Raw genomic sequence first — 11,440 nt, 5'->3', positions numbered from 1 at the left:
AATGCCCAAACTAAAGACCTATACACATAACTTTGCCTTGCACCCACGCTGACGTTCTTGTAGCTTTGACATTGTTGTTCACAGAATAATTTTGTAATGAGCATGCATTTCCAGTTTCATATATTATGAAACCATAATATCCAAGGTTACAAAAAACCAAGCAGTCACGCTGCCGATACAGAAACATCACTACGTCTCAACGACCATAAACTGGACCAACGAACTTGACCAACTACTGACTCTACGAAATCACGAATTCACCAACTAACTGACTCTTGAATCCAGGTAAGTTAGTTAGTCCAACAGGTGATTAAGAAACATATGTACAAAAGCATAAGGCTGTCAATTATTGTTGTCAATAAACTAAGAAGAAATGATCTGATAAAATATGCATCCAACCAAAGAAGTACTGTAATTGTAATAAAAGAATCAGAAATAAGATAGTGACCTGAGTTTTGCTTCTCTGACATATCAGCTCCACCATGGGCGAGGTTCTTGCACGGGTATCGCTGCTCGGGCCCTCTGCAGCTTTCCATCTTCATCATGCTGACTCTGAAATTTTTGAAGTACTTCAGAAAAATGAAGAGTTCATTTCTGAACTGCGGGAAAGGCTTCAGCACAGATCATGCCCACACACTTGTGTTTTGCAAGATAGACAAGCAACCAGATTATGAACGGATAATATACAACATCTAGTTTGATGATGCACTTGTTCTTGGAGTAACCTACAACAAAAAGAACCATTTATTTTCATCTTTTGTTAGAGATAGGAGTTTGCTCTACTGCGGGTACTACTACAGTACAAGCATTAAGATTCTTTATGGTTCTTTCTTGTCTAAAAAGGAATAAGAAAAAATATATCTTCATCTATGACGTTGGCAAAATTCCGTGAAGTCCTTCTAGCTGGTAAATCATGCAAACTAATGGAGGTGTTTCCCTGCCAACATGAAAGAGGAAGAAAATTTAGGAGCGTAAATAACCATAGTGCGCAGTCTATGATTATAAGCAAATAGTCATCGTTCCCACGATGCAATTTGGTGCCAGAACAATATTTATTATATTATGTACCTTTGTTAACGGAAGCAGCAACCCCCTCTGAGCAAGTTCAGTCAAAGCCAAGCAGCCTCTATGCCTAGAACCACCACCTTCAATATTCAGAATGCACAAGTTAATTACTTTTATGTAATTCAGTGACACTAACTAAGAAAAGCTGCAATTTTGAAAGATAGAAAAGAAGCTACAAAACTCTTCAAATAAACAAAGGGTGCTTTGAAGTGTATATGTTATGTACCTAGACAACATACACAATAATTCTGCTTCCACCTGTTTAAGATTATACTCAAAACAACTTAGCACATGTGGACATGAGTCACACAAAGATATGTCGAGCTAGAATTTTCAAGATATGTTGCGGCTTGGCCCACATAACAGAGTATCAGAGAATAAAGTATACCTCTGACAAAGCAATTTGGGGTAATAAACAATATTTAGTACTGCAGAAATACGCACTCAGCATGGCCATAAAACAATTGGTACTCTTACCCCTGCATAATTTGTGTAGAATGACAATAAAAATTCACCAAGAATAAGACTAATTAATTAAGCAAAGAAGTAGCGATCAACTCAATTTCTGCCCTCTAGTCAGTATCAACATTTTGCCAATCAAAAGAGCAAGTCAGTCTTCAAACAACACAATGATATATTATCTACTGCGAACTTGTAGATTTAATAATGGAGCACCCCCCACATAAAAGATGATAATTATAGAAGTTTCTATTTTCTTCAAAGTAATATATAATAAGCTTGTACATAGTAAGAAATAGTTCAAATATTTCACTCAGGGCAATAAATTATATTAACATGATTTTGTGCGTATTCAAGCAAGGCATGCACCCCTGTCAGCTGCTCTTACAAAGTGATATAAAGATGATTTAGGACATATGACAGTACTTTATTTTTTGAGCCTATAGGGAAATCAGATCAACCTCAGAGCTATACAAATAGACATACACCAAGATGTTTGAGATAATGTGGGAATTTTTACAGTTTGTACTCCTTACAATGGACAGAGAAATCTAGAAATACATGCCACTTGCGTTGGAATTGGTTAACCTAGCATTATAAAACTGTAATCTTGATGCAGAACAAAATCTAAAGCTAGCTGAGCAGGCTCGTCTGATGCCCCGCTGGCTAGCTTTCTTTTACCATGGAGGTACCGCATGTTCAATATAGATTTTTGGTTTACCTGCATTCGCCTTAGCCACACTGGCCGCGTGATGAATGAAATAAGCAACCGGGTGGCTGAGACGCGTAGTTGCTCAATAACTAAATTCTTGCATGACCATGGAAACATGCAAAATCCCAAATCATTGTGTACTCTGTAGGCTTTTCTCCCAAAAAATCTGATAAACATGTACACGTGTTTCTTCTCTGAAAATCTGAAAACATACAAACGAATTCTTCTAGATAATTGTTTTAGAGATGTTAAATAAAAAGAAATCTACTCATACGAATTTACATAGAAAGTTTGAAATCTCCATTGCCGTTCGGTAACAACACAAGCCACACCTCAAACCTTGGGGCACACATACTTTGCTGCAGGCTCAAACAGAAATTAGCTTGAAGGGATGGGAAGCCTCAAACCTTGGGGAAAATTGCCAATAGAAAATTATGATTTCCTTTATCTACATTGGATGCTGACCAAATTCACGCGGAGATCGAGGGGAGGAGCGGCGAGGAGGGGGTTGGGGAGGGGCGGCTCGATTGAGATCGGGGTCCAGGTGGGATTCTGCCGGGATCGGGGTCCAGGTGGGATTCTGTCGGGCTGGGCCGGCAGTCCAGGGAAGTTCGGGAACCTGTCTTCGGGCTTTATATAGGGCTGTTGTGATCCAAATAATTATTCTAATTTTGGAATATATATATAACAGAATATTATTCTGTTACTCCCGGCTCTATAAGGGGGCGATTACACGTCGAATAACCTTTGAGCCTGAAAACAAACAAGAAATAGAACACCGCCGCCGCCTATGCACGCCGCCGCGCATGCGCCGCCTCCTCCCTCCCCGCTAGCGCGCCGCCTCCTCCCTCCCGCCGGCGCGCCGCCTCCTCCCTCCCCGCTGGCGTGTCTCCTCCTTCCTCCCCCGCGGGCGCGCCGCCTCCTTCCACCCCTGCCGGCGCACCCCCTCCTTCCTCCCGTGCCCGCGCGCCGGCACCCACGGCCGGCCCCAACCACGCGCCGCCGCCCAACTCCGGTTCCAAGCGCCGCCGCCCGACCCCTGGATCCGCCCGCCGCCCCCCAACCACCGGATCCGTGTACTGCGTCCACCCCTGGAACCACGCATCGCTAGCCGTCCTCCCTACTACTTCTGTCGCGCCACGAGGTTCTCACCCGCCTTCCCTACCTCTGGTTCTCCGATGGAGCTGGTGGGCGACAGTGGTAAGCTCTTGTTCACACATTTTCAGCTGCTGCACCTTCGCCTCCGGCCTGCTCACTCTTGAATATTTGGACTGATGCTTCCATTGGTGGAGGTTGTGGAATTCCAGCACCCAACGCGCCGCCACAAGGTTCCGCTTCTTCCCCTCGCCGCTGAGGCCCTCCGCCTCTAGGATCCGCTTGCTTGCTTCCGACCCATGTTCCCCTCCCTAGCCAGCTGAACCGCCTTTCTCCAACTCCTTGAACCGCCCTGAGCGCCCTAGCTGAACCTTCAATCTCTGTCGTTTGCCCCTGGGAGTGACCCATTTTCGTGCGACCACACACGCAGCTCTTGGCTAGCAGCCACGCTGGCTGGTCACCTCCAAGCTTGAGGATACTAGTTGGCGGCTTCTTGTCGCGAGCACACCAAAATGGATCTCTGCTTCGGGCCGCGGTGGGAACTCCAGGTATGCTACTAGTGTTTTGCCATGCTGGACACCAAGCAGCGCACATGAGAAAGATTGCCCTGCTTTTATAGTTACTGTGCATCTAGTTAGCTCCTGTGCATCTAGTTAGCTCCTGTGCATCTAGTTTGTTGGGCAAAATGAAAATTACAGTTGAAGGAAGATTGAGGTTTAAATTTCAGAGACGTTTTGAATAAAAGTTTTGATAGTGTAGTAGCAGAAAAACATAGGGCGGGTCTTGTAGTTTTGAACTTTTGGATATGTATGTCAATTTTCAGTCAAGTAGCTTTTCAGATCAAAATGATGTACCGTTAGTCGCTATATTGCTCAGTTCATGTGCAACCATTGGAAGAGTTCGAAAATTCAGAACTCGTCCATTTCCATAAAATTCTATAAGTTTCATGTGTGTGCTGCTACAAATCTGAAATATTTTTCCAATCATACTAGTACTGATGTAATAACCTAAAAAAGTTGAAGAAAAAATCTGTAAGTTTGGTGCAGTGCTGCTACAAATCTAAACTTCTTGTCTAGTCATTCTAGTACTGATGAAGATCGAGCTGACTGAAATAATGTACTGCTACAAGATAAAATCAAAACCAAGACCACTGCTAGTTCAAAACAAAAAACACGACCCAACCCTCTTGGTAGAAAAAGAAGTTCAAATTTTATGCGTAATGGGCCACCATAACTCATGCCACTCGATTGGTTTGTTTTCCTTCCAACTGTTCATAGCAGTAAATGATCAATACAAGTAGATGATTGTGGTGTTTAGTAAAAATTCCTTCAAATACATATGCAATCGAGCGCAAGTTCAACATCACTGTCTCAGAAGGTTCGCAGATATCATCACGACGAATTTAGATTTTGAAAAGGTTCATATAAGAAACCACATGAAAAAACACACTTACTTACGAAACCTTTTATCCCAAACAAGTTGGGGTAGGCTAGATATGAAACCCTTTCACGAGGACTTCCCAGGAGGTCACCCATCCTAGTACTACTCTCGCCCAAATGGGTTTCATACCCAAAAGACTGGCTAGTTTTTACGTTGGCTCGCCAAGCCTATCACAACCCTTAGATATGAAACCCTTTCACGAGGACTTCCTAGGAGGTCACCCATCCTAGTACTATTCTCGCTCAAATGGGTTTCATACCTATGGGACTGGCTAGTTTTTACGTTGGCTCGCCAAGCCTATCACAACCCTCCTCCTTTACCCGGCTTGGGACCGGCTATGCCTAGAAGACATAGGCGGAGTTCCACATGAAAAAACACAGAGAACAAAAAAAGATTCAAAGAGTACGAATGCTCCTGACGGGACTACAAGTCTTTGTGTACAAATATTAATGCAGGGGAGCGAAAAGTTAATAGCATTTTTGCCTGTGGGTGTTTGTACTTCTGCCTGAAAGACAAATATTGTGTTCCTAGCTCATCCAGTTTGTCGGAATAAATTTCTTTTCCTATATAAATAATTTTTCTAGTTGCAGAACTACATGTGCTACTCTAGATGAAACTTCTGAAACCTCCAATGGCACTTCTATGTCTAAAACGTGCATGTTTCAGTGTACATGTTGAAACTGCAGTAATTTTGGTGTGCAGGTGTTTGAAAAAAAACACCTATTACACATTTCTTGTTGAAAGTCAGTGATTTTGCCTGATTGTTTCTGCTTACGGAAATGAAAATTATTTGTTACAGGTTTCCTTTTTCATCCGCCCCTCTAATTGTTTTGGAGAACAGAGATGGGAGCAACCTGCAATTTGTGCTGCATGTTCAAGAAATTGTTTTGACTTGTAAGCTTGGTAGCATAATTTACTAGGCAGAAATATATGCAACTTGTACATTTCTTGACTGCCAATAGTTACTTAGGTCCACATAGTTTCAGAACCGAATGTCAGAAAAATGATGCCTTTTCAGTTACTGTACATTACTTGGCATTTGAGCCCTCACTATTGTCAGAATGTCAATGCTAGTGTAATCCCTGTTGAGATGCCGCTCTTCTGAATTTTGGTTCCCACACCCAAGTCTGGTGGTTTAGATATTTATTTTCAACAAGTACTGATAATAAAAACTAAAAGGTCATCCATCACAAAAGTTCACATAGCATGATACTTGTTGGCGTAGTATTGTCTAGTAAGTACAGAAGTCATGCTCGTGTAGTAAGTACAGAAGTCATGCTCTTATTTGCACATCATGCAAGTTCAACTATATATCACCCATGGATGTCTCCATCAGTCCGACTATTGCTGCTGCTTGAAAGCACTAAAATTTGATTCGGCCAGTAAGTTATTAGCTGATTTCATTTTTATCGTTAATGGGCTCGTTAACAACCTCATTTGTCGAACTGATTAATCGATACTAGATGCTAGATTATTTGGACTGATTGAGAGGACATAAACTGGTTAGCAAAAACTTATTTTGATTATTTAATTACTGCTAGTCAGTCAAGGCATGGATGGAATTCTCTTTTGAACTGAAACCTGTATTGGATTTCTGAACTGATGCAGGATAGAGAAAAAGAAAATGAAGAGAAGGATTACCATCTCATTTGCCTCGATTTACTATAAAGAACACATGTGACAGCAAGTCCAGGTATTACTACATGTGGAATACGAAAATACTTTTACTGAGAGTTCACTTAAATCCTGCATAGCTACTAGCCATAGGAACTTAATTCTTGAATGGTTTCAAACTTGTAATGTTCTTATCAAAATTTCTCTTTTGATTTTTCTATAGATCTTCCTTTTGCTCCCCTGACTCCTGCCCTTCCTCTCTTCCCTTTGACGTTGTCTATACTTATGAAAAATGGATTTATATATTTTGCATAGTCGATACTTAAGAAAACATAAGTTCAAATCTTCAAACTTCAATCAGTTCAAGTACATATGGAACGTAAGACGACCTTGCAAAAACAACAATAGCGTAGGAAAAAAGTTCATTTTTCAAACATAAAAAGGTATAAAAAACTTCGCCCAAAATTATATGACAGTTCACTATGTATGACAAACTAAACAAAAAAATGGTAGTACACTATGCAAAGAAAAAGTCTCACACAAGTTCATTTCTAATAAATTCATAAGTTCAAACTCACGTGGCGGGGAGGTTCATTGAACAATTATTTAAAAAAATGAAAACTATACTTATACAAGATAGTTCAATATTTTATTCTATGACAGTCAAGAAAAACAGAAAAAAAGAGGTTCATCATGTGATGAACAATACTCCCAACAAGTGTGCTAGAGATGCAAAAAATTGATAGCATAGCCGATGCTATTTCTCATCCAATTTCTGAAGAAAACTGAAGTTGATCAGAGTAACTGAAGAATAATCTGTTAGTTCTCGAGTATGTGTAATGCTGCCATTTCACTGTGCATTTAATTCCATCATGATGGATGTATTACAAGATATGGTTGTATTATTATGTTCAATAAAAATGCCATTTTGCTGCAACATTTTCTGTCAGCTCCTGTCAAGTTATACATGTATGTGAGGATCCTTCTATGTAGTAAGTTCATAGTCGAGAAGTCAGGGACTTCGTAAAGAACGTGAACACCAAAAAACCATTAAAAACCTACAGGGGAGTTCAAGAAGTTCATGGCTAGTTGTCCATGTTGTGTATTCTTATCAGTTCATAATCGAGAAGACATGTATTCTTATCAATTTGTTTATCTACCCGGTCGTGTTGTGTATTCTGGTCAGTTCGTGTGTGTATGTGTTGCCCTCGCGGTGTACGAGAGGCCGCCCGTGAGGAAGTCGCCGATCTGGTCGAGGCATGCTGCTATTCTCTATTTCCGGTAGCACAAACATTTAAAAATTCGAACACCAAACCCTGGTAAGTTCATCTTGACAAAAACTCATGTCCCATATTTGTTCCTTTTTCGTAGGATGAAGTTAAAACAAGATGCACAAGTTCATATTTTCTATGCTTTTCAGTTCATCTACTTCCCAATGGTGAGTCTGATTTCCTTTGTGTTTCCATCTCCTTCATATAGCACAAACAAGTACTTGTCATTGTGCTTGAGAATGAGCACCATACTGTCACTTTGGTTAATGAATTTTGTAGAAATTTCTCTCGGAATTCTAATGTAGAACTGCTGCTAACTTCATAATTATAAGGACCATGCATGTTATCCAATGAGCCATCAATTGAAGCAATTTCGAATACAGAGAGGCAAATACACATGATTCCCAACTAATAGATACTAATGTTCTTTTAGCACATTGCTAGTAGTTGTATCAGTTACCTTTCTTTTGGAGCTATGTAATTGATAAATAACCAAGAGGGAAAGCGCACCATCACAACTGCTCGCCGCCCCCACACGTGGTTGCTTTCCTCCTCCCGTGCACGTATGCCACCTCAGCTGCTACAAATTCTTGTGTGGGTCACCGTTCCTCACTCTGGCGTGTGTCACCACCACCATGACCTCCCCCAGCCAGCCCCCACGGCCTGCCTCAATGGTGCCAGGCATGCCCTCGAGCTGGTCCAGAACCACCACGACGTCCAGCACCGTTCCCTTACATATGTGAGGTGCTCGTGTGTTGGGGTGTTGCATCTACGGCGAGGTCGCCGTACTGCACCAGCTCCATGTCACTAACCTTATCTCTGGTTTCTCTTCTATACGACTTAATAGGGGTTCTTTGGTGGAGGTTCAACAAAATGACCAGCATCAGTTCATGCCTCCATCCACCACGCCATCAGGAACATGATTGGTGAGAAACACCTTCGTGCTCCTCCTCTCCTACTCTTCAGTTCACATACTGCCATCCATGAAGGCCATTTTTTCTTGGAATCTAGATTTTGATCAGAGCTCTGTAAAAAGTCCATTTAAAAGTACTCAAGTCCAACTTGAAAACCAAGAGCAGTCCACTAGATGAAAAATTTAGTGCTCATCAGTACGACAAGCAGCAGTACTGATCAGTATGACTTACACAAATACTAGTACTGATTAGTACTTTCTTAATGTTAAAGATGAGCAGTAAAAGATACAAATTGCAGTTCCAGGGCAATAACATACTAGGTAAAGCTGAATGTACCTAGCCAGTTCAATAACATCATCTCCTTGTGCAAAAAAGTATTTAAAAAGGTCGAACTGACATCTGCTTCAGAATTTCGCACAAAAAAATATTTATCTGTATTTGTCTTTTTCATGTTGAATTATTTGAAGTAAAACAAAAATAGCTCAGTTCTGTGACTTTCATCATTTGAAAAACTACATGCCTCATGTTCGAACTTTCAATTTGTTTAAAACTAAACTGATGGTGCTCTTGTTTCAGGGCCAGGGGAGAAGGCAGAATCTCTGGGTGCATATGATGGAAAAAATTGCAAGTTCTTGTTTAGATGTTCAGGATACCCTTCTCTCATTTCATTTATGCTCAGGATAGGAGGTGCATGATGGAAAATTGTGTATCATGTAGTTCTTGTTTAGATGTCGTGCAAGTTCAAAAATAGTCAATTTTGCCACTGGAGAGAACCCGTTGGTTGCATTGTTTTTTCAGTGTGACGTCCCTTGGTATGTTTGGAGTATTGTTATTGTTGCTCTGCATGCGAATGAATTAGCTTGTCCTGCTAAGATGAGGATGTTTGTGCCTGAGTCTTGAATTTTAAGAGGTCATGGGAGATGAATAATTTCTGTCATATGAAAGGACAAAAAGGTTTGCATTAAAAATATTGATCAGGACGAGTTAAAAACAGTGATCAGTTCAGAATAAAAAGAAATGAGAAATGGTCAGTTTGAATTAAAAAAGAAACACACATAGAAATTCAAATTGTAAAAGTTCTAACAAAAAAGAAACCCCACAGAAATTCAAATGGTGAATGTACAAGTCGTAAAATGAGAGAAGTCCAGAACATCATTGTGAAAAAATGTTGAGTTAAAAGAAAACATGCAAATCATTCTCTTTTTGAAAAGAATAGCATAACATCATTGCGAAAAAATGTTGAGTTAAAAGAAAACATGCAAAACATTCTCTTCTTGAAAAGAATAGCATTCAGTTCAACGATATAAACCATGCAAGGTCAGGAGCGATGATACTGTAAACCATTGAAAAGTAACGAGAAAAACCTTACCCAAAAAACAAAGTAAAGGACGAGTGTGAAAACGCGCTCAGCACAAGCTCATAGGGAGATCAGTTCGAGTACTCTTTTTCCGAAATGAAAAAAGCAACACGACTGGTCACACTGTATTCAAAATTACTCCGTGAAAAATACATCAGTACAAACATGCATATATATCAGTACAAATACTATATTTTTTAGATGGAAAAACAACACGATGGGTTTTCCATATTCATAGTTTTTTTTGAACTAGAGAAGATGATCAGTTCCACGAGATGAAAATCATCAGTACAACTTTGCAGACGATGGAAACTCCTATATATTCTTGCTTTTTTCCTTCTATGAAGATGATGGCGACACGGTTGGCGTCTGGAGTTTATCTTCAGACCGTTCATGAAATGCAGCTTTGACCTTGTGGAAACGAGCCGGGTTATATGGAAAACAAGATCGAAAACCATGATCCAATTTATTCCGACTCAATGTCACCAATACATGGGCGTTTCAGATGTTTGTACATTTCTATTCAATGCCACCAACACATATGCCTTTCAAATCTCTCAATTTAACAAGAGATTCTCTACCTAATAAGGACAATAAAGGGTTGAGTGTAAATCATTGCAACACGACATTATTCATTCATCCATTATCAACTTTAGTGGTAAAAGGCCCAATGCCGCGATCGATCGCCCTGGCATTTTCCCCAGCGTGGATGCATATACGCGCTTGATCGATCAGAGCTTAGAGCCCGTCGAGTTCCGGAACTCATCCGGGTCAAGCAACGTCACCGCCTCTCCCTGCCACTGCCTCTGCTCGACGGGGACGCGGTGGCCGTCGTCCGGGCAGGTCAAGCGCCTCTCCCAGTCCCTGCATCTGCGCGATGGCGACGCGGTGTATAACGCCCTCGATGCGGCTATATCTCCCACGTGTCGAAGCACGACTTAGAGGCATAACCACATTGAAAGCAATGTCGCAAGTGAGGTAATCTTCACACAACCCATGTAATACATAAGGGAAAAGATACATAGTTGGCTTACAATCGCCACTTCACACAATTACATGAATAAAGCATTACATCATCCAAATACACTCAAGGTCTGACTACGGAACCAAAATAAAAGAAGACTACCCCAAATGCTACACAGATCCCCGATCGACCCCAACTGGGTTCCACTACTGATCAACTAGAACGAAACAACACAAAGGACACGATCTTCATCGAGCTCCGCTTTGAGCTCGGTTGCGTCATATGCACGGTTCAACGGCACCTGCAAGCTGGTTTTGGAAGTATCTGTGAGTCACGGGGACTCAGCAATCTCACACCCTCGCGATCAAGACTATTTAAGCTTATGGGTAAGGTAAAGGTATGAGGTGGAGCTGCAGCGAGCGACTAGTATATATGGTGGCTAACATACGCAAATGAGAGCGAGAAGAGAAGGCGAAGCACGGTCGAGAAACTATGATCAAGAAGCGATCCTAGAACAACCTACGTCAAGCATAACTCCAACACCGTGTT

General features: G+C 41.2%; 1 long non-coding RNA gene across 6 annotated transcripts; it reads left to right on the top strand.

Annotated features, from left to right (window-relative positions):
* The first annotated feature begins 2,969 nt into the window (after window positions 1-2,969).
* Window positions 2,970-9,338, top strand: LOC123061211 (uncharacterized). 6 transcript variants are annotated; one of them, XR_006428766.1, is made up of 5 exons: window positions 2,970-3,879; window positions 5,571-5,665; window positions 6,380-7,666; window positions 7,757-8,582; window positions 9,147-9,338. It is a non-coding gene; the product is annotated as an uncharacterized lncRNA (long non-coding RNA). The 6 variants fall into 6 exon arrangements; XR_006428767.1 differs by having other exon boundaries at window positions 6,380-8,400; window positions 8,504-8,582; XR_006428765.1 differs by having other exon boundaries at window positions 2,971-3,436; window positions 3,529-3,879; window positions 6,380-8,582.
* Window positions 9,339-11,440: the final 2,102 nt, after the last annotated feature.

The sequence above is a fragment of the Triticum aestivum genome, chromosome 3A (genome assembly GCF_018294505.1).
Source record: "Triticum aestivum cultivar Chinese Spring chromosome 3A, IWGSC CS RefSeq v2.1, whole genome shotgun sequence".
In the NCBI taxonomy this organism is placed as follows: domain Eukaryota; kingdom Viridiplantae; phylum Streptophyta; class Magnoliopsida; order Poales; family Poaceae; genus Triticum; species Triticum aestivum.
Note: the sequence above shows the minus strand (reverse complement) of the source record. Positions and strands in the feature narration are given on the sequence as shown.